This window comes from Schistocerca nitens, chromosome 4 (genome assembly GCF_023898315.1).
Source record: "Schistocerca nitens isolate TAMUIC-IGC-003100 chromosome 4, iqSchNite1.1, whole genome shotgun sequence".
Lineage (NCBI taxonomy): Eukaryota > Metazoa > Arthropoda > Insecta > Orthoptera > Acrididae > Schistocerca > Schistocerca nitens.
This window is the reverse complement of record NC_064617.1, coordinates 881,007,319-881,034,935: the sequence shown is the minus strand read 5'-3', so window position 1 is coordinate 881,034,935 and position 27,617 is coordinate 881,007,319. Positions and strand designations below refer to the sequence as shown.

The 27,617-nt window shown below is 44.2% G+C and overlaps 1 long non-coding RNA gene across 1 annotated transcript in view; it reads right to left on the bottom strand.

The window, feature by feature from the left end:
• The window catches only part of LOC126253396 (uncharacterized), a 962,344-nt gene that overhangs the window by 444,102 nt on the left and 490,625 nt on the right, over nucleotides 1-27,617 (bottom strand). The window contains exon 3 of the long non-coding RNA XR_007545951.1: nucleotides 11,129-11,184. This is a non-coding gene — a long non-coding RNA (uncharacterized LOC126253396). The remainder of the gene's footprint in view (nucleotides 1-11,128; nucleotides 11,185-27,617) is intronic.

Here is a 27,617-nt window from a genome sequence, read left to right as displayed (position 1 = left end):
TGATTCCAACGGGAACTCCTCACAAGACAACGGTGGTATACTAATGACGTAATCGACAAGGTGTAACCCAAATAAGCTACGGCTTTTTGCAGAAACGAAAAACGATGATTGAAATTTCAGGGTCTTCAGATGTCCATGAGACTCTTGTATGTGGGGGATCGTTTTAGGAGGACTGGATTGAGTGTGATTAATCCAAAGGATCGTTTCACGAATACAAATGACAGTTTCTATTTTTGTGCTCGGTATTCGCAATAGTCATCTGATATGGGCTTGTATTTTCTAGTTGGCTTCTCAGTAATATTATGTATGGACTGGTTAGTGTCGTGTAGTTCAGTTTACATGAATATATGGTACAGATTACATGGATGAAGTCCAAATTACACGATACTGAATTTCAACTATTTGTTATCGTCACTATAATAGTTTCATAAAGTAATGAAATTTATATTCATGAACTGATGTCTCTTAGTGAAACTTACCCACGGAAATATATTTGTAGGCTAGGGTTCTCTCAGTCAGGACTGATCGATGATGAACTGTATGTGGTCCAAATTACACGGACTTCCCCCATACATGTATGTATAAGTACTAAAGAAAGCTGGAGAACCGGTAGTAGACAAAAGAAGTTGAGGGATCCATTTTTCATCAAAGATGGATATCCAAAGACTCCGACCAGTTAACGGCTGCAGGTGTTGCATCCACGAAGTCTTTCCAGTAATCCATGAATTTTCATTTTGGAGTCGTCCAAAATGTACTCCAGTGTTTGTTTCGATGTTCCGCAGTCCCATTGGTCATCATCGGTAATTCCTCAAATGTGTACCGTTGCTTTAGTCGCTGCGTGGCCAGATCTCATACAGCTGAAGGAGCTCCACGTTTTTCTTGGTTGAATCGCACCAGGGAGTTGCACGGTAGGATCTCTTTTTTCCTAACTTCTTATGACCGTGGAATGACGTACGCTCATTTCTCTATTCATCTCTTAGATTATACCTTTCTAGGGTGGACTGGCTAGTGTTTACCCAGACTGGTTCTCTAGATTTTAACTGAGTGCATGGTAAGTTGTTCAGTGTTTCATGCATAGGGAAGTCTCTTGATCTTTCGAGTTTCAACCATCAGTATGTTGCTCTCGCTGTCGTCAGAGATTTGGAGAGTCAATACTGGCGAGTAGTGACAGCCACAGCGCCGGTGCGGATCTAAGAGTTTCTGTCACGATCCTCATTGCATCATTTAGATGCATAACCATTTTGTTAGTGTGGCTACTTCTACTCCAAACAGAAGAACAGTATTCGGCGACAGGGTACACAAATGCTTTCGCTGTTGTTCTTTGGGTTTTTTGCATTAGATCCCTAGCTAGCATCAGTCAGTTATTTCTCTGTTTTGGCTTCTGTCCTGTTAGTACAGTTTTTTCAGTACAATGTTTTCTAAATGTGCTGGCGTAAGCTGTCGCCAGCACACCGGTCGGCAAAGATGTAGCGCGAAGATCGATAGTAGGGACTGGATCAATTGCGCCTATCACAAGAGAGGCCAGAGACACACCGACAAGCACCACACCGCCAACGCTCTCTCTACCACATATATTTCGGCCACTGCCACTGACCGGAGGGCCTCACTGATTCTCAAGAACTTTCACTCCAGTTTGACATCTGTCAGTCCAGTCATAGAGGAGGCCACAGGCTATGAAAGTACATAGCGACCAGATTAAAGACTTGCACTTTCCCAGCAGTGAGACTAAAGTTTGTAATAGAAAGATTACCGATATTGTCTGTAAGGGGGCTATTACTGATGGCCTTGCACCACAACACATGGACTCTATTCACGTTAAGTTACAACTTCGTGTTCTTGTAAATAAAAAACTGTATTAATTCATGTGTGCATTTGTGTTCACAAAGAGGATACCAGCCACATATCAACATCCTCTCCTTTGTTTCTTTTCGGTACAAGACTCTACAGTGGCGAAGAAGATATTACACTAAATGCTAGGGATCTATCGGTAATCTCACCCAAATATTTGGGGTGTTCAGAACATCATAACTTTTGTTGCGGAAGATTACACTTAATTCTCTGTTTGCCATTCTGTTGCGTAGGGTGGAATAAGTTGACTTCTGTTTTATTAGGTGAATCCAACGACTGTTCCACCCTTGAGAGCTCTGATCTGTCCTGCCGGACCCATTCTGGTCTTACTGCTCCTCTACTGACGCCACAGCTCTGCCTGCCTCCTTTTATAGTAGCTGGTCCGCCTCTCGTGATGGTCAGTTCCACAATACGTATGGTGTCCGGATACTTTTGATAAAAGTGTGTGTGTGTGTGTGTGTGTGAGAGAGAGAGAGAGAGGGAGAGAGAGAGAGGCAGACAGACAGAGAGAGAATGTGAACATGAACTCAATCTTTGTGGCGGACGAAAGAGGACCCTTCAGTGATTAGACAAGATTAGCCCAAGGCCTCCAGAGGCGGTCACAGCACTACACAGCGTGTCACACGACACCAGGCAGTCCCCACAGGATCCGCCGCCGCCAGCTGCCGGTGGCGCTGATTGGATGGCCATCTGGGACGCTGGGGCCCTGATTGGACGGCGCTGGCGCTCTCCGGGGAATCCCCCGCTAACGACGCGGGAGTGGCTCTGTGCCAGCACCGACCGGCGCGCCGCGGCGCGTCTTCAGGGCGCCGATGGTGCCCCGACACGTGCCCGTCCCGCTCGGCACGTGGAACCTGTGCGTCCCAGCCGGCGCCACCCGCAAAACGAAGAGCTGCACAGTGCCACACGTCAGTACTGTGTGAGGTCTGTTATACTGGGGGGACGTCTGGGTGGCGCCAGAAAACTAAGCACGATGCAGGAACGTTCACACTTTACATCACAATTAACCAGTTCCCCAGTTTCTGGCACTTTACGTTACTTGACCTGAGAACTTTTTTTCTGCAGATCATTATGCCATCTGTGCGTAAATATTAGAGGTGTATTTTTTATGACAGTCACGAATGTAATGTGTAAAAATGAGAGGATAGGAACTACGATTTTCTAGGTGCCTACCTAATACGCTGATGAAGCAAAGCATTATAGCCACGTGATTGGGTTTTTCACTCTGCGGCAGAGTGACATATGAAACTTTCCGGCAGATTGAAACTGTGTACCAGAATGGGACTCGAACCAGGGGCCTTTGGCTTTCGTGGGCACATGCCGGCACAGGGAAGCACATATCCTTCTGGCGCAGTTTTAATTCACTAAGAAGTTTCATTACCTTTACCTGCTTAATAGAGTGTTGGTCCATCTATAGAAAACAATACAGCAGCGATTCTACACGGCATAGATTTGCAATTGCCACATATGATGGGCCAATGGTCAGTGGCCTTGGAGAAGGCGCTCGCCAACAGCAGATATGTTTCACTGGGTTCAGATGAGACGAATTTGGTGCCTAAGACACTAACATCAGTTCACTATGATGCTGTTTGAACAACTTTAGCACGATTATGGCATCTGAGACGTCCATTTATGCTGTTGGAACTTGCCATCGGCGCCGGGGAAGACATCAAACATGAAGGGGTCCGCAGCTCATGGTTTCGCGGTCGCGTTTTCGCTTACCGAGCACGGGGTCCCGGGTCCGATTCCCTGCGGGGTCAGGGATTTTCACCTGCCTCGAGATGACTGGGTGTTTGTGTTGTCCTCATCGTTTCATCATCATTCATGAATGTGATGAGACTGGACTGAGTAAAAGTTGGGAATTTGTACGGCCGGCCGGAGTGTCCGAGCGGTTCTAGGCGTTACAGTCTGGAACCGCGTGACCGGTACGGTCGCAGGTTCGAATCCTGCGTCGGGCATGGATGTGTGTGGTGTCCTTAGGTTAGTTAGGTATAAGTAGTTCTAAGTTCTAGGTGACTGATGACCTCAGAAGTTGAGTCCCTTAGTGCTCAGAGCCATTTGAACCATTTTTTGAATTTGTACGGGCGCTGATAATCGCGCAGTTGAGTTCCTCACAACCCGAAATATCAACATCATCATCACCATCATCAAACATGAAGGGATGAAGAGGATCCATAATAACGTCCATGTAGTCCATGTGGTGCCTTCCATTACTACCACAGGCCCCATGGAAGCCCAGGTGAACATTCAACATAGCGAAACAGTACTCACCCCGTGTCTCCGTCTGTGGCGCAGTGCATATTTCGCCTGCATAACAGCTTATCCATACACGACCTTCGACCTAGTATAAGAGAAAACGAGATTCATTCGACCAGACGACAAGTTTCCATTGATCCACGGTGAAATCTTCATGGTTCCAAGCTCTTTGAAATCGAAGCTGATGATGTCGTTGGGTAAACATGCAAACATGTAGGCATCGCCTGCTGAGCAGTACCCACTTCAACAAAGTGCGCTAGACGGTGTGCACCACCATCCTATCCTGTTTCAGATGTCTCACATATTTCCGCCTGCCCAGCTGAGCACAGAGAGAACAAGCCCCCGACCTCTACATTCTGTGATAAGGCGTGGATGTCCAGCACCCCGTCGGTTACTCATGATATTAACCACTTTGACAGACCCGCGAACAGCGGACCATCTTTGTCTTTTGCGAGTTAGGAGCTGAGTGGTAACTATCTGACCTTTGTCAAAATCGCTTATGTCAGTGCAACTTCCCGTTGGTGGCCCGTATCGTCGCTATAACAGCTCTTTATTCGTCATTGCTCCGCTTACACAGTGTAGACGTGCGTTCCTTACCGCGTCACTTGCCCACAACGGTACCAGGCGTCACTGAGTATTGTGGTGGTCAGCCGTCATAACGTTTTACCTCGTCAACTTTAGATACTCCGCAAGTCACTACAAAGCATGTGAAGGTGGGTGCTTCATACCAAAATTAGCGAATATCCGGCCCACTACACTACTGGCCATTAAAATTGCTACACCAAGAAGAAATGCAGATGATAAACGGGTATTCATTGGACAAATATATTATACGAAAACTGACATGTGATTACATTTTCACGCAATTTGGGTGCACAGATCCTGAGAAATCAGTACCCAGAACAACCACCTCTGGCCGTAATAACGGCCTTGATACGCATGAACATTGAGTCAAACAGAGCTTGGATGGCGTGTACAAGTACAGCTGCCCATGCAGCTTCAACACGGCACCACAGTTCATCAAGAGTAATGACTGGCGTATTGTGAAGAGCCAGTTGTTCGACAACCATTGACCAGACGTTTTCAATTGGTGAGAGATCTGGAGAATGTGCTGGCCAGGGCAGCAGTCGAACATTTTCTGTATCCAGAAAGGCCCGTACAGGACCTGCAACACGCGGTCGTGCATTATCCTGCTGAAATGTAGGGTTTCGGAGGGATCGAATGAAGCGTAGAGCCACGGGTCGTAACACATCTGAAATGTAACGTCCACTGTTCAAAGTGCCGTCAATCCGAACAAGAGGTGACCGAGATGTGTAACCAATGGCACCCCATACCATCACGCCGGGTGATACGCCAGTATGGCGATGGCGAATACGCGCATCCAATGTGCGTTCACTGTGATGTCGCCAAACACGGATGCGACCATCATGATACTGTAAACAGAACGTGGATTCATCAGAAAAAATGACGTTTTCTCATTCGTGCACTCAGGTTCGTCGTTGAGTACACCATCGCAGGCGCTCCTGTCTGTGATGCAGCGTCAAGGGTAACCGCAGCCATGGTCTCCGAGCTGATACTCCATGCTGCTGCAAACGTCGTCGAACTGTTCATGCAGATAATTGTTGTCTTGCAAACGTGCCCATCTGTTGACTCAGGGATCGAGACGTGGCTGCACGATCCGTTACAGCCATGCGGATAAGATGCCTGTCATCTCGACTGCTAGTGACACGAGGCTGTTGGAATCCAGCACGGCGTTCCGTATTACCCTCCTGAACCCACCGATTCCATATTCTGCTAACAGTCATTGGATCTCGACCAACGCGAGTAGCAATGTCGCGTACGATAAACCGCAGTCGCGATAGGCTACAATCCGACATTTATCAAAGTCGGAAACGTGATGGTACGCATTTCTCCTCCTTACACGAGGCATCACAACAACGTTTCACCAGGCAACGCCGGTCAACTGCTGTTTGTGTATGACAAATCGGTTGGAAACTTTCTTCATGTCAGCACGATGTAGGTGTCGCCACCGGCGCCAACCTTGCGTGAATGCTCTGAAAAGCTAATCATTTTCACATCACAGCATCTTCTTCCTGCTGGTTAAATTTCGCGTTTGTAGCAAATCATCTTCGTGGTGCAGTAATTTTAATGGCCCGTACTGTATATTCGCACAGTAAGAGAGAAATAAATGATGGGCCTTATGATTTTAATTCACAGAATACACACTCATGACCTGAAAAAAAAAAAGAACAGGACATCCTGAACGAATAGAGATTTGGCGTTCATATTTACGGGATGTGTACGTTTGTCTGTTCTGCAGAAATGGTTAGCATTTGAACCATGTGGGCCCCTCGGGTTCGAAGTCAACATCGATATAGCGGAGCAACACTACCTACTGGTATAATATGCCTGCGGCTCTCGTTGTCACTATAAACCCGATGGTAATGTATCATCGTGACTTGATCAGACGTCCAGGAGGCCTCTCAGACGTATACACGAACCGTACCGTCAAATCAGCGAGTTTGAAAAAGAGCGCATTATTAGCACGTGAGAATGTGACGCATCCGTCTGGGAAACTGCTACTCGTGTGGGACGAAGTGTTTCGGCAGGACAACGGGTGTTTGCAGAATGGTCCCCGGAAGGCCGTAGGACACGACGAGATGGGTCAGGTCAGACCACCCAACCACCCCCCGAGGAGATCGACACTTCATCTGAATGGCATTGCAGGACAGAGCTGCGTCCTCCTCGGCTCTAGTGGAACAGGAGGAGGAGGAGGAGGAGGAGGAGGAGATTGGTGTTTAACGTCCCGTCGACAACGAGGTCATTAGAGACGGAGCGCAAGCTTGGGTGAGGAAAGGATGGGGAAGGAAATCGGCCGTGCCCTTTTTTAACGGAACCATCCCGGCATTTGCCTGTAGCGATTTAGGGAAATCACGGAAAACCTAAATCAGGATGGCCGGAGACGGGATTGAACCGTCGTCCTCCCGAATGCGAGTCCAGTGTGCTAACCACTGCGCCACCTCGCTCGGTGTCTAGTGGAACAGTGTAAGACATCATACACTATCAGGGTTGGCAGTCCGTCGTCGTTGATTACGGCATGGGTCACGTGTGCGTCGTCTTCTCCGCCTGCCATTGAGGAATGTACAGAAGCGTGCTAGACTGCCATGGTGTATGGAACGATGTCACTGGGGACATGAATGGCATCGGATACTGTTTTCTAACGAATCCCGGTTCCGTTTGTTTGAAAATGATGGCTGCATTTTGGTACGCCGCAGACAGGGGGAGCGGCATTAAAGTGACTGCATTCTCACAAGACATACAGCGCCAACTCAGGCCCTTATGGCTTGGTTTGCTGTTGGGTACAGCCGCAAATCGCAGGTGTGGTGCGTCCAAGGCACTGTGACCAGTGTGATCTAAGTGAATGACATCCTGCGACCCATAGCTATATGCTTTCTGCACAACACCCCAGATGCCATTTTTCAGCAAGACAACACACGATCACATGTCGCTGCACGAACATGTGTCTTCTTGGTGCCACAGGAAGTTAGCCTTTTGCCCTGGCCCGCTAGATCACCACACTTGTCTCCAATCGAAAATGTGTGGGATATGTTGAAACGACGGGTACGGCGTTGTGACCCAATGCCAACCACCACAGAGGAACTTTGGAACCGGGTGAGTGCAGCATGGATGGCTATACCACAGGACGCCATTCTCGCCTTATGCGCGTCGATGCCATCACGCGTCGAACAAGTTATCAGGGCCCATGGCGGACCCTGTGCCTACTACGCAACAGGACACATTCTGAACCGAGGTGACTGAAATGCTAATTATTTCTGGAGTTCATACTAATAAACACGTCCTGCGAATATGAACGTCATATCTCTAGTAGCTCAGGATGTTCTGTTTTTTTCTGAACATAAGTGTACATTGCTATAAAGGATAACATTCTGTTTTACATAGTTAACCCCGAGCATAGACAATAAAAGTGCCCACCAACCATTACGGCTCCTATGAACTGAACTGTATACTCTACACACGTGCATGCCCAGGATTACTCGATTAGAAACAAATGCCGGGCAAATGTTTGATTTAGTTTGAGGAGTTATGTGCTACGCCTGTTAGTATTAATGTGTGCTGGTGAGGCAGTCGTGGTATTCTGAAACACATGTAAAGCTGATGATATTGTGTGCAACACGAGTTTGTGCCAAAACTTTTACAACTCCTACAACTCGAAATGGGCATGCGAGCAAGAAATTATACGTTTGAGGAAGGAATTTTAGGAGGACAAGTTCACTGCGTCCCAGGGCCGCCATCTATTTCTTACCAAACATTACTAATTTTTAAACTCCGTCGTTAGTTACTGTTAGGACAATCGCAGCTCAGACATTGACTGACTGTGCACAGCAAGTCTTCACGGAAACAGTGTTGTCATAAAATGGAATTTCCACCTGAAGGCATTCTTGGTTGAGTTTTAAGGACTTCTGTAAATGACTCATTCAACAACAACGCCTCGAATAAGTACTTACACCTTTATATAATCAGCCATCTGCAGAAAGACTTTTTACAATTTGCAGAATTTCTGTCTTGCTGATCATTCCGTTAGAGTAGAATTCGGTGAAGGTCTACCAAAATCGGTTGTCGTTCCAAAAGACATCAATGCTCTGCGCAGGAAAATTGAAGTGAACCTGCGAGTTCCTTACTGTGGCACGGAAGCCTTCTTAGGCATACTGAAGATTCGGTTTTTCCTGAATATTTAGTTGCGAAAGTGACTTCTTCCTGTTGGGCCCTCTACAATTTCGCCAAAACTCAACAAGAGGCTCGTGTCAGTGAAGAAAATCTTCAGAAGCTTCGACCGAAGAAACGCTAAATCTGAAAATACCATTGCACTAGAATGCTAAGTTGTATACATTTGTTGTGAGCAAGAAACTGTTTTGTTGTTTTCGGTTAATCTTAGAACAACCAAAGTGGTTCAGTTACACATAACTTGTAAGACAGGATATGTCGCGACTGTTGCCGTAGGAAGTGGAGGAAAACGTAATGCGGAATGGTATACAACATTTTGTTCATCTCAGGCCGCCAATTCAACAAAAAACCGAAAACTTAGCTTAATTCTTTATTATGACATGTCGGAGGAAAAACATTCGTTCAATGACTCATTATGCGTATTCACCAGATATATCGCCTACCGACTGATCTCGTTCTCTTATGTGAAACAAAAAAAATGCGAACACAGCAATTTCTTTCTCCTCAGGAATGTGTTAAATGCTTCTAAAATCATGTTATCGATGTTCCAACACAAGAGTGAAAAAAATGTTCATAGATTTTTTTCAAATTCGAGCAAAATTGTATAAATTTTGAAATGTAGTGTTTTGAGAAACAATAAAAAGATTTGTACAAAACACTTATTTGTGTTTAAATGTTCTCGTAAAGATCTTTAAAGGTAGCCTTTGAAAGTCACTTTTTCCTCCATTTAATTTTCAAACTGAGTAAGCTATTATAAACAGAATTAATGCAATTCTGGCGATAGACTATATGCCATTCCGAACCGAAGAATAAAACACTTAGCTATTATGAAAAAAAAATCTTGTGGAGAAGAATCACTAACTGGATAGGGACACCATCAATATACCGTCTTCTGTGGCTCTACTAACGAATGATCGTAAATAACAAAAGGCAGTCCTTATAGACATAATACTTCCCCAGGCCAATGCGGGGGTATCGTTTGTAACATTATAACGCAACAAAGGAAACATCGTCATGTGAATCAAAAATTCCTACAGTTTGATAACTAAAACTTTTTGCATGTATTCACACAGATATATCTCCTCAGCAAAGGTACGGCTCAGAGATCTTCTGAAAGGTTTTCTAGAAAGTCTGAACAGCTGACGTAGAATCATTGTCCCCAGAACCTATCGTGGGTGATTTTTGCTAGCTGAACACTTTATTATTGACTATTGTGAGAAGCTACTGATGGTGAGAAATATATTTATACATTTACATATTTGATTTATTGAGAAGATTAGTAACAGTGGCACCTAATCTAAATCCACTACGTACATAATAAATGATGGAAATATCTTCTTTCAAATCTCTTCACAGACACACAGCAATCTGGATTTTGAGATATAGAAGAAGATATGTATTGGCTACAATTACAAGACACCAAGACAGTTCCTTAAAACGGTTGCCTACAAACACATCTGCCAACTACAAATGACCTCAATTCAGAACATCTACAAAATTTTGACGAATAGCAATTGCAACACATAATATAAAATGCTATCTCGTTGCGAGGGTGCGCGTGTGCGCGAGAATGTGTGTGTGTGTGTGTGTGAGAGAGAGAGAGAGAGAGAGTATGTGTGTGTGTGTGTGTGTGAGAGAGAGAGAGAGAGAGAGAGAGTATGTGTGTGTGTGTGTGTGTGTGTGTGTGTGTGTGTGTGTGTGTGTGCGTGCGTATTTGTGCGTGTGCGTGTGTGTGCCAGACTGAAAGAGAGAATAGACGGAGCTAATAATTCAACAAATATGAATAATTATTGACGAATGTGGGTGCTCCACGGCCGTAACATATTTTATGTTCGTCGTGTTGAAAAACACACAGGTAGTTGCTCAGCGAATCTTTTTTTTGTGCTATCGGCTTGCATCTACAAGACTGTCATAGGTCATCGTGTCTTCAGGTGAATAGAGGTTTATGAGCAAGTTTGACCTTATATATTTGTAGATGGTAGATACTGAAATCGTAATTCACTATACACTCATGAGCTAAGCTGATGTTTTTTGACCTGATGATGTACTTGTTGATGGAACTAGTATCAGAATACAGAGATTCACTTGGCAGCTATAGGTATTTTGTAAAAGTGACTAGAAATAAAAAATGTTTTTGCACAATACATGAGAAATAGCTTGTCTTTCATTGCAATGGCGGCTGCGACATTTTGCTCCCTGTACGACTCTGACGAGGAGACAGAGACACTCGGAGGCCGCGGGGAGTCAGATTCTGCATCGTCTGCAGCTGCAGGCGACTTACCTCGCAGCAGCAGATGTAGAGTCCAGGGAGGATCCCCAACAGTTACAGTGTGGCGCCTGGAACAACAGGAAAATACACCATGTATTCATCTGGCGCTGGTCTGGGAGGGGACATGAAAAAACAAGAGAAGTCAGGTGAATAGGTGCTGTCGGGTATCAAGAACAGGCTGACCGATTGTGCTTTGGAACTGTGCACCACTACACGGCACTGCACGAGCCACTGGGTAGGTTACTCACTTAGTACGTTGTCACATACACAGCCGTCGGACTGAATTTCAGCGTTAACTAAGTGGTGTGGGTAGCATTGAGAGAAAGCTTTCTAATTTTTTATCATCAGCCAAAAAATCTTACCTGTTAGTGCTATTTCCTTGTCTAGCGGTAAAACGCGTGCCTGGAACCCGGAAGGTCGCAGGATCAAATTCCGGTCAGACCATGGAAATTTTCAGTCCGCTTTTAATCAAACCATCACCTCTCAACTTCTTGAGGAGTCACCAGGAATGGCACGTGGTTCGGATTCCACGTTGACCTGTAGGTCCCCTTTCGCCTGTTGGGCAGCTAGGGTAGGTTAGGGACTCGCAGATAGCCGAAGTGGCGTCCAGCTGAAAGGCCATCAATCGGCCATTGAACCAGTGAAATTATTATTACTGGCTACTTCAAAATGGTTCAAATGGCTTTGAGCACTATGGGACTTAGCATCTGAGGTCATCAGTCGCCTAGAACTTAGAGCTACTGAAACCTAACTAATCTAAGGACATCACACACATCTATGTCCGAGGCAGGATTCGAACCTGCGACCGTAGCGGTCGCGCGGTTCCAGACTGAGGAGCCTAGAACCGCTCGGCCACAAAGGCCGGCACTGTTTACTTCAATCCGAGATAAATTCACAGAATAACTGTACATCTACGTGATTGTGGTCTACTCTTTTACTCGTAAATAAATGTCCTCTTCTCTACATACTCAATATATGTTTTTTTTAACGCGTAATAGTAATCGTGTCAGTTATTCTCTATGTGTGGACCAAGCTTCAACAACAATAATAATTCAGATGTTGAAATGGAGAAATAGCTGTCCATATTTTATTTCTTTATTCATCAAGAGATGGTCTTACAGTTAAAACAAATAGCTGAGAGAAATACCTAAGCATACAAGTTTTAAGTATGGTTTTAGGAAGGTGAGACAGTTGGCCGGCTGTGGGCTTGAGGAAGGAACCATCCCAGAATTCGCCTCAAATGACTGAGGAAAACCGCGGGAGTCCTGTACGGAGAAACGCCATCCTCCCGAATATGAAATCAGTGTCTTAACAAACGCTCTGCAACATTCGGTTGGTCGTTGTTGTGCAATGTTCTCTGCTGATCGTCCTATTTTCTCGAGATAACCTACAATATAAAATACAGTTGTGCTCTTCATTACTGCACAAATCAAGGACAGGGTTGGCTACTCCTGAGCAATAAACATACTGGTCCGTCCTCTGCACGTCTCACAGCGTGTTTTTAATGAAAGCTCACCTCCTTTATGTAGGTGCTAATGAAAGCTTCAGTAAACTGGAACGATTACCATATGCACCCTTTCGCTAGGGACGAACCGGCGAGCGCTTAGTGGCGTCTAAGACCAGTTGTTGGTCTCTCCTCATCTGCAGCAGCTGAGTGGGATGTCGCAGCAAATACGCTCAAGGAAAAAAATAGCAGCACCAAAAAATAATTAATATGGAGCAATGAATTTCGGGAATACATTTGGATAGGTAAATTATTTAAGTGATTAACATTCCAAAATCAGAAGTTAATGTAAGACCGGGATAATCCATTGCAAAAGTGAAATGCTGGTACGTTAATAACTGGTGTGAGAATCAGAATTTTTGAACGCACTCATGCAAACGTTGTGGGATGGAGTTCCATGTCTGTTGCGCTTGGTTTGTCAGTAGACGGACAGTTAATACTGTCTGGTATAATGCTGGAGCTGTCACCCGTGAGTCCCATACGTGTTCCATTGGAGACAGATCTGGTGATCGAGCAAGCCAAGGCAACATGTCGACACTCTATAGAGCACGTTGGGTTACAACAGCGGCGTGTGGGCGAGTGTTATCCTGTTGGAAAACACCCTCTGGAATGTTGTTCACGAATGGCAGAAAGACAGGTCGAATCACCAGATTGACGTACAAATTTGCAATCATGGTGCGTGGGATAAGCAAGAGAGTGCTCCTGCTATCATACGAAATCGCACCCGAGACCGTAACTCCATGTGTAGCTCCAGTGTGTCTAGCACGCAGACAGCTTGGAAGCAAGCCCTCAACTGGCCTCCTTCTACTCTACACAGGACCGTCTCCGGCACGGTGCAGATCTAGCTTTAATCAGAGAACACAACAGATCCCCACCCTGCTCTCAAATGAGCTCTCGCTTGACACCAGTGAAGTCGCAGATAGCGGTGGTTTGAAGTCAGTGGAACGCATGCTACAGGACGTCTGGCTCGTAGCTGTTCATGAACTAACCGATTTGTAGCAGTTTGTTGTGTCACTGCGGTACCAATCACTGCTCAGGTTGAGCTGCAGATGGAGTGTGATGCGCCAAAGCCATACACCGAACACGATGGCCTTCCCTGTCGGTAGTGCCACGTGGTCTTCCGCTGCCAGTGATCGTGTACAATGGCAACATTCCTGCAAAGCCCATCTGCAGTATCGCAGGGGAGACATCCAGCTTCTCGTAGCCCTATTACACGACGTCGTTCAAACTCAAGGAGGTGTTGATAAAGGCATCTTTGTCGCCTTTAGGGCATTCGTGAGTAACATCAACTTAATACGTCCAATTTCGATGTTAACTTACGCTCACGACCGTTACAGCGTGTACCTAAAGCAAACTTGATTTGTATCCTCATAATGACGCTACTAACGCCACTATTGAGCGACTGGAGCGAAATTTGAATAGGCATCATCATTGAGATACAGAAACACGCCTACCAACTTTCGTGTACGTCGCACAACTCCTTATTGGTGCTGTGACATTTTTTTTCCGTCAGTGTATCTGAATTTCAAATGGGCTCCCTAATCAATATCTGGTGTAATATAAGTAATCTGAAACGCATATCTAAACAGAAAGATGTTTATCCATATATGGAGTGAGGAACGACAGGATCTAATGGTCTGTGATCGTGCTATCCGTCGTCATCCACGCCTGAGCTACACTCCTGGAAATCATACAGTTCAATGAACTGCACATGTACACATAATTGAAGCACACCACTTGACGTACAGAATGGAACACAACATACATAATAAGAACATCGCCATGTGTATTGTCGTTGTAGGACTTACTGCGTCATTACAGAGTTCGGCATGCACGTCACGTTAGGCACAGCAAAGCAGCATACAATGTCTGTTGTCTGCTCCACATACAGCAAGGCGGCAGTTCATTTTTTGCCTTATTCACAGTCCACCAATCCACTACTGTTGTTCTAATCACAGCACAACCTGAAAACGATACGTACTCAATAGAAAAAGGTGACGCATGAAACTATGTATATACTTCAACATGACAACACGGATTCAAACACTGCTGCCACCCCAAGGCCCTCGCTCATAGCCATGATCAGCAATATCGCCAGATTTCCCCGATCTAAAAAAAATGGTTCAAATGGCTCTGAGCACTATGGGACTCAACATCTTAGGTCATAAGTCCCCTAGAACTTAGAACTACTTAAACCTAACTAACCTAAGGACATCACACACACCCATGCCCGAGGCAGGATTCGAACCTGCGACCGTAGCAGTCCCGCGGTTCCGGACTGCAGCGCCAGAACCGCTAGACCACCGCGGCCGGCCCCCGATCTAAGATATTCAGAAATTACCAGGACGAAATTCGTAACTCCTCATGTATAGACGCTGTAGGTTACTATTCAAGGCCCATGGGTTGGAATATTGGAGAACACTGTAAGAGATGTCTACACACCACGCCGTGCTATCACCACAGCTGCCTTCCTACGCGTTTTTGTGAAAATCGTTTGTGTCACTATCTGATCAAAGGCGTCCGGGCACCTATTAGCGGACATTTGTAGGCGATGTGTCGACCCTCGCCTTTATGGTTGCTTAATGTCTGGTGGCAACACTTTCAATGATGTCTCTAACTGTGGAGGAATGCCATCCCATTCTTTCCCAAGAATGAAAACCAGAGAAGGTGATGACGTTATACGACAGGTTCTCTAGCTGATGCGTTGCTGCTTCTCTCTCTGAAGCCTGAGATATTTCAATTAGAATTTTCTCAGTAGGTCCCGATATGAAGCTGATGATGATGTTTGGCTTGTGGGGCGCTCAACTGCGCGGTTATCAGCGCCCGTACAAATTCCCAACCTTTGCTCGGTTCAGTCTCGCCACTTTCACGAATGTTGATGAAATTATGAGGACAACACAAACACCTAGTCATCTCCAGGCAGGTGAAAATCCATGACCTCGCCAGGAATCGAATTCCGATACGAAGAGACATTGAATACAAGCAACTTCTAAATAACATCAGCATCACGACTAGAAATAGAGAGCCCCAGTGCCTATCAATAAAGTTAGTCTCTTTTCAGACAAAATGCCGCATAATACTGAGCAAACGAAGGTCAGTATTAATTTATAAAATAATTCATATTGAAAAGTAAACCGTGAGGCGGGGTACATCAGACCATTCAATCGAGTGCAATGTTCAGTGATAGATGACAGATCAGTTAAGGGGCTCCGGAAAGGCTCAAAATCATGAAAAGTTCAATTTTTACTTTTTTGCGTTTTCTGAATCTGCAGACTATTACCTTTTAATAGATATATAATTTATTCAATTCCGAAGACTACAACTATTTTTATATTTTTTTTGAAATGTGTTCTACATGGGCGTGACCCACTGTGGCGCTGTTAAACTGCTGTCAAATGGTGTTATTATTAACGTCCGTGTTCATCAGGTACATTTTAGTGATGTGAGATAAAGTATGTGTTGTGGCTAACCTGTGATGGTTCAATATATATCGCTGGTGTGATTGTCGATTGTTTCATGTATATTTACTCTGTCGTTATCCCGAAAATATTCGTAATTAATTCTGTTTCTTGAGTCTCTGTTTTGTTGAAGTATAATAATGAGTAAAAGTAAAGTTATTAGAAATCCTGTGAAGGCCTTTAAGAAAAGGAGAAATGTTGGAAAGCCAAAGGTATTTAGAAATATGGGAATGAAGATAGGTTCTAACATGGTACGAGCGATGCATGCTTTAGACAAGGAACGCCTTCGGGCTGCAGACAGGGCTGTAAAGAGTCTAGAAATACAAGCAAGAGTAAACAGGAGGAGGAACAAGTGGAAGCTGGAGGAGGAGTTTGCAGAGGATGAAGATAATCCATCCTATGGACCCGGAATGCACTAAAAAGTTAATCCAATCTTTGTCGCTCGATTCCCAAAACTTTTATTTTCTCATACTAATTACATGTTTTCTAAGGATCTTCCAAACATATTTGTTTCAAACTTTCAGTAAATGTTACACAGTACCTTCTGCATAATTTAACACAGCCTTTTTTCAAAAAACTGTATATTTTTGAATATATAAATAAAAAATTGCAAAAAAAGTTGTCAATTTTCATTACAATTGAAAAAAAATCATCTTTAATAACTGAACTAAAATTTTGTAAAATCCCTGTGTTAAGTTGTATCCCATATTCCAATAAATAATCTGTAAAAAGTTCAACTTCCTACCTCAAATACTTTGTGAGGAAAGATGTAATTTATAAGCGTTATTTTAACATTGCAAGTATAGGGCGTTCCGGAGCACCTTAATTAGTGGATAACTACAGTATAAAAATTACGAATCATTACGAACAGATCAAAATTCTTATGTAGAAATGTATGCGAGAAATAGAAAACGTTCTGCAAATATATCTCAGGATGGTTTGCTTTCTAACAATGAATAAATAACATGAATAGAGAACACATGAAGTGTCCTTATGTTATACTGCCGAACAATCCGCCATCAGTCTTACCATGTGGCCGCTGAAACAGTCGAAATATACGCATAAAGTTACACTGAAGCGCCAAAGAAACTGGTATAGGCATGCGTATTCAAATACAGAGATACGTAAACAGGCAGAACGCGGCGCTGCGGCCGGCAACGTCTATATAAAATGGTTCAAATGGCTCTGAGCACTATGCGACTTAACTTCTGAGGTCATCAGTCGCCTAGAACTTAGAACTAATTAAACCTAACTAACCTAAGCACATCACACACATCCATGCCCGAGGCAGGAATCGAACCTGCGACCGTTGCGGTCACTCGGTTCCAGACTGTAGCGCCTAGAACCGCACGGCCGCTCCGGCGGGCTGTCTATATAACACAAGTGTCTGGCGCAGTTGTTCGATCGGTGACTGCTGCTGTAATGACAGCTTATCAAGATTTAAGTGAGTTTCAACATGGTGTTATAGTCGTCGCACTAGCGATGGGACACAGAATTTCCGGGGTAGCGATGAAGTGGGGATTTTCCCCTACGACCATTTCAGGAATCCGGCAAAATATCGCTGCTGCAGGAAGAAAAATGGAACCAACGACGACTGAAGAGAATCGTTCAACGTGACAGAAATGCAGTCCTTCCGCAAATTTCTGCAGATTTGAATGCTGGGCCATCAACACGTGTCAGCGTGCGAACCATTCAACGAAACATTATCAAAAATTGAAGTGGCTCTAAGCACTGTGGGACTTAACATCTGAGGTCATCGGTCCTCTAGACTTAGAACTAGTTAAACCTAACTAACCTAAGGACATCACACACATCCATGCCCGAGGCAGGATCCGAACCTGCGACCGCAGCAGCCGCTTGGTTCAGGACTGAAGCGCCTGGAACTGCTCGGCGACAGAGGCCGGCGAAACATTATCGATATGGGCTTTCCGAGACATAGACCCTGTGGTGTCACCGCTAGACACCACACTTGCTAGGTGGTAGCTTAAATCGGCCGCGGTCCATTAGTACGACCCGCGTGTCGCCACTGTGTGATCGTAGACCGAGCGCCACCACACGGCAGGTCTCGAGAGACGTACTAGCACTCGCCCCAGTTGTACGACGACATTGCTAGCGACTACACTGACGAAGCCTTTCTCTCATTTGCCGAGAGACAGTTAGAATAGCCTTCAGCTAAGTTAATGGCTACGACCTAGCAAGGCGCCAATTGTCACAGTGCATGTATCTTACGAGTCTCATTTGTATAGTGAAGAGAGATGTATCACAAGGAGTGATTAAAAGTTAAGTATATTCCAAAGCTACGTATTTTCTTTATAGCATTCATAACGTATCCTGTTCCAGACTTGACGCCAGTCGGCGTGTGTGTACGCGTGCCTTTCGGCTTCCTTCTCAGTGTGGCGTAGCTAGCTTGTTACGCCACAACAGACCCACTTGTGTACCCTGATGCCTGCACGACACAAAGCTTTACACCTCTCCGGCCGGTGTGGCCACGCGGTTAAAGGCGCTACAGTCTGCAACCGCGCGACTGCTACGGTCGCAGGTTCGAATCCTGCCTCGGGCATGGATGTGCTTGATGTCCTTAGGTTAGTTACGTTTAAGTAGTTCTAAGTTCTATGGGACTGATGACCTGAGAAGTTAAGTCCCGTAGTGCTCAGAGCCATTTGAGCCTTTACACCTCGTCTTTGCCCGTCAACACCGATATTGGACTTTTGATGACTGGAAACATGTTGCCTTGTCGGACGAGTCTCGTTTCAAACTGTACAGGTATGGAGACAACCTCATGAACCCATGAACACTGCATGTCAGCAGGGGACTGTTGAACTGGTGGAGACTGTGTAATCGTGTGGGGCGTGTGCAATTATGTGATATAGGACCCCTGATGCGTCTACATACGACTCTGAAGATGACACGTACGTAAGCATCCTGCCTGATCACCTGCATCCATTCATGCCTATTCTGCATTACGGCGGCAATGGGCAATTCCAGCAGGACAATGCGACACACCACACGTCCAGAAATGCTACAGAATGGCCCCAGGAACACTCTTCTGAGTTCAAACAATTCCGCTGGCCACTAAACTCCCCAGACATGAACATTGTTGAGCATACATGGGATGCCTTGGAACGTGCTTTTCAGAATATATCTCCACCCCTTCGTACTCTAACGAATTTATGGACAGCAGAATTCACATTGCCAGTTTCATCCAGCACTAGTTCAGACATCAGTCGAGTCCATGGCACGTCGTGTCCCACCACTTCTGCGTGCTCGCGGGGCCCCTGAGTGTTTAGTCATTACACAGGAATCGCGGAAGGTGAGACTTAATTAAATAAACCCATTTTGGAGCAAGATTGCAAATATGATTTATTTCGAACCAGCAAAGGACAGTGCCACTAACGTGCTCACAGCTCGACATCAGACAGAGAAAAGGCGCACATATGCGAAAGAAAAGAAACTTAAGATAGCTGTTTTCAGATATTGTAAAATTGATAGTGCAACTTCTCTATGCTTCTATGTCAGTGGCCCGTTAATTAAGAGTCTCTGGCCACTATAGTATAGTTATTATTCTGACACCTTATGTTATTTCAGAAGAGAAAAAAAGAAAAAAAATACAATGTATTGTTTTTAATGTACAGTCACATATACATATTCAAATGCTTGGCGCTTGTATAGCCCATACCAACATATGTAATGTTTTAGAGCGAAGTTGACGTTCTCACTCATCCCAAATGTATTCCACTGTGTTGACGTCAGGACTGTGCGTAGGTCAGTCCATTTCAGGAATGTTGTTGTCCACAAACCATTGCCTCATACATGCGCTTAATGACAAGGTGCATTGTCATGCTGATACAAACATTCATTGTCTCCGAAGTGTTGGTCTTACATAGGCAGTACAGCTGCTGTAAAACGTGTTGCTATCCTAATGCAGTTAGCATTTTCTTAAGCGCAGTAACGGGGCCACACACACAAATCACGAGAAGTGGCCCGTACCCTAACACCAACTCCACCGTACACACATGACGGCAGTTAACGTTATTGAGGCATTTGCCAAAACAGAAAGTATCCATCGGATTGCTACAGGGTATAACGTGATGCATCACTCCAGATCATTCGTTTCGTACACTGCCCAGCGGAGTCCCCTTTACAACATGTAGATCGTCACTTAGTACTGACTACAGTGTGGTTTACGAGCAACTGGTATAATATCGTGCACCATTTTTTTTTCTCTGGAACGGTGGTAGCACTTGGGAACTCAGGGGTGATTCCTTGCGCTGACATTTTGCGAATGTTTACAACCATCTTTCGGATGCACGACGGTCCCTGTTCTTTAGCATGTGAGGGCTGCCTGGTCTCGGTTTAGTTGTGACTTTAAAATATTATAAAGCATTTTGTAATTGGAGCAATGCAGCGATCGGTACAAAATGCTAAAAAATCAAATAAAAACATTCTCGATCGCGTTTTCAGATTCTTATCCGGTAGCAACCAGTTACGACCCATTCTTCAAATCATCTTATAAATTCAGCTAAACCAGTCAACGCAGAATATCTCACGCATGATCGGTTGTCAATGATGTAATGCTGTAAGCGATGAGCAGAGCTTGCAGTATATAATCTCGACTGAAGCTGCCTTACTCACTAGTGACACCCCTACTTCTACGGATCTCGCTCCGTCTGCCGCCACCAGCAACAATAATGGGTACAACATCGTACTTCTCAATTATTGTAGCTTATATTTCAGACACAGTTTAGCAATATTTTTATCCCTCTACACTGAATACATATTATCACCGTTTTGCAGCGAGTGAAAATCTTGAAGTTGGTCTGAGGGAAGGGCCTAAACCGGTTGCTGACGAATGAAAACCTGAAATAACTTTCGAGAATTGATTTTTAGTTGTGGTTGTTCCTTCGCGTTTCCACTTCACTGTCACATCACTAACTGCCGACTTGGGACGCTTTGTAAGGGTAGAAAACTCAGTGATGGATTTGTTATTCAGTGACTGTGCACGTCCGACGTCACTAGGCTCTCCTGACTCACATTCTGCTCTCTATGCTTCTCTACTGTTAATACGGTGCCACCTCCTTTTATACTGGCGGGTCCGGTCCTGGTAACATCCAGTGGTCAGTTCCAACACAGAAAAATGTCCTATTCTGGCAACAAATACTTTATGAGCTGTGGGCCACAATACTTGTGTCCACGTGTCGATATCGGTCAGTACTCAATACTGTAGGCTGTGTCCCCGCTAGCGTCCATTGCTGATTTCTTACTGATTCTACTGGTCGTTGTATACTTCGACCACTGACTGGTACGCCATTGTCAGATAGTTTCATACGTCACCTTTCTCTATTGAGTACGTATCGTTTTCAGGTTGTGCTGTGATTAGAACAACAGTAGTGGATTGGTGGACTGTGAATAAGGCAAAAAATGAACTGCCGCCTTGCTGTATGTGGAGCAGACAACAGACATTGTATGCTGCTTTGCTGTGCCTAACGTGACGTGCATGCCGAACTCTGTAATGACGCAGTAAATCCTACAACGACAATACACATGACGATGTTCTTATTATGTATGTTGTGTTCCATTCTGTACGTCAAGTGGTGTGCTTCAATTATGTGTACATGTGCAGTTCATTGAACCGTATGATTTCTAGGCACATACACGTATAGTTACACATCAAATGATACAACACACACACACTAAAGTGATAACACAGCTTATCACGGGCAAATCACACATACTTGCTTTTACAGAAATATAATTTGAAAGTTTAATGCCTGGAGCATGAAACACGTATGTTAACAAATATCTCAGGTTTGTTTTGCATTACAATTTCATTGAGATTAATACTGCCTTAATGTCATGGGTTCGCGTTGACAAATATTATTGTGTGGTATATTTCTCACTGATCATTTCGGAGTAAGTTAATATTTGGGAATTTACGTAGCTAAGATAAAAGATAACTGTTATGCGACAACCATAAGAATGTAATGAAAACTTCTATCAGCCTTTTCAAATAAATTAAAATGAGACTGAAGTTAATTAATATAATTATTGGCAATATTCAAATAAAACGTTTCGGCTGTGCAAATGGCCGACAACAATCAGTCATAGGCTCGCACTGTGTTATGTTTTCTGATATTCTGAAAAAATAAGTTATTAGTTTCCTAACATGTAGGGATACTAAAGATACATAAACCAAGGTTTTAAGAGCAAATGAAAACATATATTTAACCCAAAATGCAACATAAGTTCACTTACAATGTCTCTCACTTCTATCCTCATCCAGGATCAAGACCAGAGTAAGTAATCAAATAAAATCGTTTGACTGTTTCACAGTTATTAATATTTTCAACATAGAACGAAGTATAATATATATAATAAATCGATATTGTTTTAAATACGAGTACGTTGAATAAATGCTTCTTCTGTAGATTTTTATATACGTCTTTCAAGAACCATAAAAGTCTTAATTCATGGCACTGTTCTTAATTCCATATAAATAATTACTATTCTCCTCAGAGCAACTGTAACACTAACGTGCCGTGAAACGGGCTAATGTTACCCTCTGAGAGGATTTCGAAGTTCGACCTCGCATGTGTCTAATGGACAAAGGTATCGTACTATAATTTCGAATTAGGTGAAAATAACAGAAAAACAAAACGGGCTTTAACCTTGGGAGTTAAAGAAAGTGGTAAAATCATAAATGAATGAAAACAGTGAACGGTCGCCAGCACATTAGTTTGGAAATACACTCCTGGAAATGGAAAAAAGAACACATTGACACCGGTGTGTCAGACCCACCATACTTGCTCCGGACACTGCGAGAGGGCTGTACAAGCAATGATCACACGCACGGCACAGCGGACACACCAGGAACCGCGGTGTTGGCCGTCGAATGGCGCTAGCTGCGCAGCATTTGTGCACCGCCGCCGTCAGTGTTAGCCAGTTTGCCGTGGCATACGGAGCTCCATCGCAGTCTTTAACACTGGTAGCATGCCGCGACAGCGTGGACGTGAACCGTATGTGCAGTTGACGGACTTTGAGCGAGGGCGTATAGTGGGCATGCGGGAGGCCGGGTGGACGTACCGCCGAATTGCTCAACACGTGGGGCGTGAGGTCTCCACAGTACATCGATGTTGTCGCCAGTGGTCGGCGGAAGGTGCACGTGCCCGTCGACCTGGGACCGGACCGCAGCGACGCACGGATGCACGCCAAGACCGTAGGATCCTACGCAGTGCCGTAGGGGACCGCACCGCCACTTCCCAGCAAATTAGGGACACTGTTGCTCCTGGGGTATCGGCGAGGACCATTCGCAACCGTCTCCATGAAGCTGGGCTACGGTCCCGCACACCGTTAGGCCGTCTTCCGCTCACGCCCCAACATCGTGCAGCCCGCCTCCAGTGGTGTCGCGACAGGCGTGAATGGAGGGACGAATGGAGACGTGTCGTCTTCAGCGATGAGAGTCGCTTCTGCCTTGGTGCCAATGATGGTCGTATGCGTGTTTGGCGCCGTGCAGGTGAGCGCCACAATCAGGACTGCATACGACCGAGGCACACAGGGCCAACACCCGGCATCATGGTGTGGGGAGCGATCTCCTACACTGGCCGTACACCACTGGTGATCGTCGAGGGGACACTGAATAGTGCACGGTACATCCAAACCGTCATCGAACCCATCGTTCTGCCATTCCTAGACCGGCAAGGGAACTTGCTGTTCCAACAGGACAATGCACGTCCGCATGTATCCCGTGCCACCCAACGTGCTCTAGAAGGTGTAAGTCAACTACCCTGGCCAGCAAGATCTCCGGATCTGTCCCCCATTGAGCATGTTTGGGACTGGATGAAGCGTCGTCTCACGCGGTCTGCACGTCCAGCACGAACGCTGGTCCAACTGAGGCGCCAGGTGGAAATGGCATGGCAAGCCGTTCCACAGGACTACATCCAGCATCTCTACGATCGTCTCCATGGGAGAATAGCAGCCTGCATTGCTGCGAAAGGTGGATATACACTGTACTAGTGCCGAGATTGTGCATGCTCTGTTGCCTGTGTCTATGTGCCTGTGGTTCTGTCAGTGTGATCACGTGATGTATCTGACCCCAGGAATGTGTCAATAAAGTTTCCCCTTCCTGGGACAATGAATTCACGGTGTTCTTATTTCAATTTCCAGGAGCGTATATATATTTGAGAAAACTGGATATTAGTTATTGAAGTTACTTTTTTTGAGATTTACCTTTGAATATCAAACAGAATAAAAACTGACACAGTGCACTCTGTAATGTATGTAGCAGCAGTTACCAATAATACAGACACCAGCAGATTATGAGGAGCAAATCTGCACCAAGCTCATACTAATGACAGCCACACTCAAGAGCATTACTTAACCAAATATTGAAATGTCACTGCACGAATTGCAGGACTAAATTTGTACATGAGGGGAAGTCTTGACTGACATAAAGAAAAGAAATATAAACATGAATAGCACCTTAAATACATTGTTTAAGCTACTCTACATATCACAGTTTTCCTTAGTAACAGTAATAGTTCAGTTTTTTCTTAATAGGTGGAGAATATGATAGGGACCCATAAACTAGTATAGTTTCACTAGTCAAAGATCTTTGATTATTGCAATAGTAAAGACTAACTCTAAAAGCTAATCATTCACTTAAATTACATTGCAACACAATAAGATACAACACTGGGCCTAATTAACTTCAAAAAGGAACCTTTCATGATGGGTACCAAAACTGCACCTTCTTTGAAAATGTGCATGATTTTACTTCTAACAGTACTACCATAAATATGTTCATAAAAGATTTATACGTACTTGAACTTTAATTACATATGAATCAGGTATTGTTTGCAATAATATTTACACAATCTAGCACTGTAATGCTACAAAACTAGATTTTTTTTATAATAAACTAAGGAGACTTTAGCAAAAGCCTATCCAACGTCACTTTTGTGGTTTTATCTTTTATTTATTAAGGTTTTCACTTCTCTATTAATTGATCTTTGAATTTTGTACTTAAACTTCCTACCTTAACAATTTCACTTGGAGTAGTTCATTAACAAAGCATATGTTACTCTTACTTTAAATTTCACTACTCCTTTTACTTTAGACAAACAATCATTTATAAACACGTGAATGTAAGAATTGTTCATGTAAATCAGGATAATCGGTTTTAGTAGCACTTAGGTGAGGACATTGCTTAGGTTCGTGATCAGGATTGAAATTATGGTTCTGGACACTACTTTATATTTTATATGATTATTATTGAAACAACACACAAATTAACTGGTCCTTGTCCATATACATTACCTAACTGAATGTATGAAGTTTGTGAAGCAGTGGCGGGGATTAGTGGCAGGTGCAAAGGGGGCTAACTGTACTCAAGGCTCTTCATGTGCGAATGCTCTATAAACTCTCTTCTTAACTTCGGATTTTCAACAGATTAGAGGCATTCTATTACGGCGTGAATACCAAATAACAGCCAGATCCACATCTGAAGCAAATGTCTTCCAATGCAACTTCCGGTTACCTCTCTTATCACCGTCGAAGTGCACCGTGCTAAGACCAGTCACATACTGCGTGTCGTTCACACAAAGCAGCCGCTCAGTTCGACCGCTAAACCCACCTTTTACGTCGCGCCATACCACTTTCGTTGCGGAGGGACTTCCCTACAACGTTTACATGTTACAAATACGAGTGCCCTGAGCATGAACCCGCTTTTAACTAACATGCTCTTTTTCATAAACATATTCACATTATATTAATTTAAAATTTCAACATATTCTTTAGCTTTATTCATATATACATTACAAAACTCTAATTTCCTTGCCATATATCAAGGAGATTAAACAACAAAGAATACACACTTCATAGATTGCAGATACACAGTTACATAACATAAACCTAGTCCTCGTCGATATAATGTTACACAACCAGTACAACATTTAAAGTACACACACACACACACACACAGACACACACTGCGTAAAGTGATACATAAAATATTTATCTTCGATTCATGTAACGAATTTTAAATAAGTTATCTGAAGTATTTCAGTATATATTCCCACGAGATACAAACCTAACAGATAGTGTCACCTGCTAGTGGTGTAGAGAGGTAATTGCATAAATGTTTTCATCTTCTTTCTGAGTAAAGCGGTAATTAAATTTTGAAGTTGCAGTACGTAATATATTTAATTACGTCTGCAGGAGAAATAGAGTGGTTAGGCAAATACTTTAACTAATTTAAAAGCGCCGGGAAGTGGTCTGCGTTCGTCCCGAAATGTGGCGTTGTGTGTGTGTGTGTGTGCTTTAAATGAAGCGTTATGAAAGTGTGCTGTCTGGAAGGGCAGAACGCTTTGACGTAATTGCAGTGGAGGTATATTAAGGAGGGAAGGAGAAATTTAATGCGCTGTACTGTCAGATTTAAACGTGACGCAGAAGAAGCCACGAAATTCGTTGCATCCACGTGAACAGCGCATCGACCCAGCTAAGTTTATCAAGAAAACTGTAGAAAAGTGCACTTCCTCCATGACTTTTTGATTACATATTTGTTGTTGGTGTTGTGGTCTTCAGTCCTGAGACTGGTTTGATGCAGCTCTCCATGCTAATCTATCCTGTGCAAGCTCCTTCATCTCCCAGTACCTACTGCAACCTACATCCTTCTGAATCTGCTTAGTGTATTCATCTCTTGGTCTCCCTCTGCGATTTTTAGCCTCCACGCTGCCCTCCAGTACCAAATTGGTGATCCCTTGATGCCTCAGAACATGTCCTACCAACCGATCCCTTCTTCTAGTCAAGTTGTGCCACAAACTTCTCTTCTCCCCAATCCTATTCAATACCTCCTCGCCGGCCGTGGTGGCCAAGCGGTTAAAGGCGCTACAGTCTGGAACCGCGCGACCGCTACGGTCGCAGGTTCGAATCCTGCCTCGGGCATGGATGTGTGTGATGTCCTTAGGTTAGTTAGGTTTAAGTAGTTCTAAGTTCTAGGGGACTGATGATCTTAGCAGTTAAATCCCATAATGCTCAGAGCCATTTGAACCAATACCTCCTCATTAGTTACGTGATCTACCCACCTAATCTTCAACATTCTTCTGTAGCACCACATCTCGAAAGCTTCTATTCTCTTCTTGTCCAAACTACTTATTGTCCATGTTTCACTTCCATACATGGCTACACTCCATACAAATACTTTCAGAAACAACTTCCTGACATTTAAATCTATACTTGATGTTAACAAATTTCTCTTCTTCAGAAACTCTTTCCTTGCCATTGCCAGTCTACATTTTATATCCTCTCTACTTCGACCATCATCAGTTATTTTGCTCCCTAAATAGCAAAACTCATTTACTGCTTTGTGTCTCATTTCCTAATCTAATTCCCTCAGCATCACCCGACTTAATTCGACTACATTCCATAATCTTCGTTTTGCTTTTGTTGATGTTCATCTTATATCCTCCTTTCAAGACACTGTCCATTCCGTTCAACTGCTCTTCCAAGTCCTTTGCTGTCTCTGACAGAATTACAATGTCATCGT